We start from the raw sequence: 4,499 nt of genomic DNA on the forward strand, positions 1-4,499 counted from the left end.
GCAAGCAATAGACCTACTAGGCCAAATGCACAAATCGACTCCTTTAGGGGATAAAAATCTCATCGAAGCAGTTAAGGGAACTAAAGTATATATAATAGACCTCAGGTTTTGGGCCAGAGAGATAGTAGAACAGGGTAAGGAATTCCAGCAAGTGAACGCTCATGAGACCAAGAGTAAACACAGCAAAACACCTAAGGGAGAACAGCCTGGAGTTTATTGGCATATCAATTTTATGGATGTTAAGCCAGAAAAATATGGTTACAAATTCCTTCTAGTGTTTCTGGATGCTTTCTCTCAATGTATTGAGGCTTTCCCCACCAAGCAGGAAACAGCTACCATTGTAGCCAAGAAGATATTAGAAGAAATATTCCCAAGGTTTGAAGAGCCCAAGCTATGTGAATTGGATAACAGTCCTGCTTTTGTTTCTAAGGTAACTCACGGATTGTCAGAGATACTGGGGATTAATTGGAAACTCTATTGTACATACTGTCCCCAGAGCTGAGGGCAGGTAGAGAGAATGAATAGAAACCTAAAAGAGACTTTAACTAAATTGTCCTTGAAGACTGGCACTGACTGGGTGGTGCTCCTTCCTCTGTCTCTGTTCTGAGCCTGGAACACCACCTAACATTTTAACCTGGCCTTTTTCTTGAAAGATCCCGTTTGGTACCCCAACTCCCTTGGTGTCCACTGGGCCCTCACTGGAGGTATCCCAACTCACTAAGGAACCTCTTCTTGAGGCCCCGAGTCCTTCCATCAATACAACATGAGACTTGGCCCAAAATGTCTGCTTTAAATGTGCCAGGGATCCCAGAGATCCCTCACTGCTTCCAGATTGGTGACTGGGTCTACATAAGGAGGTATCGGCTCAGTCACTAGAACACAGAGACCCTTCCTGGTACAGCTAACCACTCCCACAGCCCTCAAGGTTGATGGAATTGCGGCCTGAATGGATGCTTCCTATGTGAAACCTGAAGAACCCCTGCTCCCCAGGTACCCTTGCTGGATGGTACAGATGACAGACAATCTGCTCAAGCTCAAGATCACTCTCATGACCACCGGGTGGTACCTTTGGATTACGGTTCCTTCCCCCATTCTACGTGCACACCCACCATACCTGTTACAACATTCACTGTCTCCCTTCTGTTGGGATTGCAGGTGTCCGTGCCAGCCACTGGCACCTCTGCTTTGGTCTTACAAGAGAAAAATTATGACCGTCTGAGGACAGCCATTGATTTATATAGAGAGAGAATAGAAACTTTCATCAGTCACCTTCAATAATCACTGACTTCATTTTCAGAGGAAGTACTACAGAATGGGAGGGGATTAGACTTAACTTATCCTCCAGCAAGGAGGGCTATGTGCTGCCTTAGCTGAGAAGTGTTGATTTTATATAGACCATTATGGGGTTGTTAAAAATTCAATGGTCAAGGTAAGAGAAGGGCTAGCCAAGCGGAAGAGAGAAAGAACAGTCAGGGCTGATTCGAGTCTTGGTTTAATTCCTGCCCTTCGTTAACCACCCTCATATCCACCTTGTTAGGAGCCCTAATTGTTCTCCTGCTATTGTTTATCTTTGAACCCTGAATATTGAACAAGTTTGTAGCCTTCAGAAAAGAGAGACTAGGAGCAGTACAGTTGATGGTCCTGCATCAATATGAGGCCCTGAGGACAGGACCTGAAGAATATGAATTAGTTACCAGAGATCCCTGTGTGTAGCTTCAAGATAGGAGGGGAATGAGGGACCCTAAGGAGTTTTTCAGTCCCACATCCTCCTTACAGCTTCCTCCTCCTGAATGGGGTCTAGGCTAGGCCAAGTTCCACTCTCCACCCACAGGAACATTCTTGAGCAAAAAAATTTCTCAGCCTGCCCTAATAGTCACCCATCCTCTTGAAATTCCCAGGTAGAGTTCCAATGTGTGCCATGCTTGCTAGCCAGTAGATTTAAAAGTCAGTATGCTTAGTCAATAAGTTTGAACTGTAACCTTGCTGATGTAATCTTTGACCCTAAAAAAGTATAAAATCTGCTTGTAATAGTCACTTGGGGTTGCTTTCTAGTCACCTGCCTTGAGGGACCAACTGAAGATAGACCCCAATTCAACAGATAATAAACCTCTTGCTTTTGCATCAAAAAAAAAAAAAAAAAAAAAGGCTGGCTGCCTAACTTTGTTCAGCAGCCTGCAGTATGATGCCAACTGGCCAACTGTTACTGAAAATTAAATTTTACTTTTTGATAATCTACACACATATATCTACATATAAGACTCATGTGTTTATACCAGTTACAAGGTCTCCTTTTCTTCATTATATTGATCACCAATCACTTTATTGGCTCAACCTTGTAATTTTACATGCATATCTCTTCCACCTTACACTTTTCTTATACCTCCAATATTTTGCCTCTATATTTAAAATTACATATCTTTTGTAAGCCATGAAACACATTTAAATGCTATAGGAACAAACATTTATTAGAATTGAAGCAATATAAAACATGTTTCATTAATGCTTATTTAAAAAAAAAAAAGATGAAGATGCTTGCTTTTTAAAACCTCCTACAAACAACCAAGATTTAGCATAGGCAACACACTTTAAGGATTTGGTAATGTTAATGAGAGGTATTCTAAAGACTTTTAGATACTTAAAGATTATGGCGATACATAATGCACTTTTTTGTGTCAGAGAACTCCTAAAAATGTATAGAGGAAAAGTATTCTTTAGAGGCACAAACAGTTAATGCTCCTCTAGCCATACCATACAATGCAGTGGGTGCTCAAAGTCAAGCAGATTGGGGGGAGGGTGCTAGTTCTTATGAAATATGGAATATACAATATCCTTAAATAACAGGACATCCACATCATATGCTGGCAGACTAGGCATTGGGTCCAACATCCTTATTTCCGCACAAAAATTTGTTTTAGCCATGGTAGTTTTTAAACTCAAATAACAATGGATATTCAACTGAAATGATATTAAAATCATCTATATCTAGATAAAACCAACAGATTTTCCTACTCAGTGTGTGTGTGTGTGTGTGTGTGTGTGTGTGTGTGTGTGTGTGTGTGTGTTTTGGGTTTGAGGCTATACACATGAAGACCATTCATGGTTATATGGATGTCAGAGGTCATTTTCTGATTTCTTGCTCTATCCTATTTTTGAAATTATTGATTTTGAGACAGTCTCTGACTGAATCCATTGCTTACCATTTCAGCTACACATGTTGGTCAGCAATCCATTAGATTGCACCTGTCTCTGCTGCCTTAGATCTGGGGTTACTGATGGGTCTTTATGTGAGTGGCTGTGGGAAGCCAAGTCATTTTAACCCACTGAGCCATATTTCCCACCCTTAGTACTAAGTTCTCAACAGAAGGTTTTGAAATACCATGGTTTGTGTGTGTGTGTGTGTATGTGTGTGTGTGTGTGTGTGCGTGTGTGTGTGTGTGTATGTGTGTATGTGTGTGTGCCTATGTGTGTATGTGTGTGTGCATGTGTGTGTGTGTGCATGTGTGTATGTGTGTGTGTGTATATGTGTGTGTGTATGTGTATGCGTATGTATGTGTGTGTGTGTGTGTGTGTAAAAATACAGAAGACCACTTGTTCCCATTCCAATCACAGGTGGCACCAGTGACTAGATCTCTGTTAATTGGCTTGAAAGTCAATGTGCATAGCCTTAAAACATTAAAATCATTAATTTTTAGCATCTAACACTATGCTGTTATTAAAAAGCTATCAGTTATCTCTATATATGTATAAATATTACATCTGATTTATAAATTTTTGTATTTATAAATTTGGTCAGTGGGTTAAAATGTTAATAAAACAATTTTAAACATAGATATATATTTTTTTATCATGGAAAATGTCATAGTGTTACATTTTGCTTCCTCACCCTCCATCAACAGTTCAGTTGATAATTGTGACAGGTCTTTAACTTTATTGTGACATTTCAATTGCACATGGGTTGCATCAGGATGGTTTCCTAATTTTATTGCTTTCTATGTTCACTTTTATTGTTTTCTAATGATGTACTTTCATTCATAAATTAAATCATTCATAAGAAATATAGTTACAGGGCTGGAGAGATGATGAGGCAATTTAGAATAATTGTTCTTGATAAAAATGCAGATTTGATTCTCAGCATACACAGCTCACAACTATATATACTCCTAGTACAGGTGTTGTGACTCCTTCTACTGGGCATTTCATTATAAGGGATACATGTAGTGCACTAGAAAACATAAGAATAATACACTCATACCCAGAGAATATAATCAATCTAAACAACTTTAAAAGGGACATGGTTGTACTGGTTAATTTGTGTCAACTTGACACAAGCTGGAGTTATCACAGAGAAAGGAGCTTCAGTTGGGGAAATGCCTCCACGAGATCCATCTGTATGGCATTTTCTCAATTAGTGATCAAGTGGGGAGGTCCCCTTGTGGGTGGTGCCATCTCTGGGCTGGTAGTCTTGGGTTCTATAAGAGAGCAGGCTGAGCAAGCCAGGG

General features: G+C 39.9%; 1 pseudogene; it reads left to right on the forward strand.

Annotated features, from left to right (window-relative positions):
• The first annotated feature begins 946 nt into the window (after window positions 1-946).
• The window catches only part of LOC110336734, an 8,009-nt pseudogene continuing 4,456 nt past the window's right edge, over window positions 947-4,499 (forward strand).

Source organism: Mus pahari, chromosome 1 (genome assembly GCF_900095145.1).
Source record: "Mus pahari chromosome 1, PAHARI_EIJ_v1.1, whole genome shotgun sequence".
Classification (NCBI taxonomy): domain Eukaryota; kingdom Metazoa; phylum Chordata; class Mammalia; order Rodentia; family Muridae; genus Mus; species Mus pahari.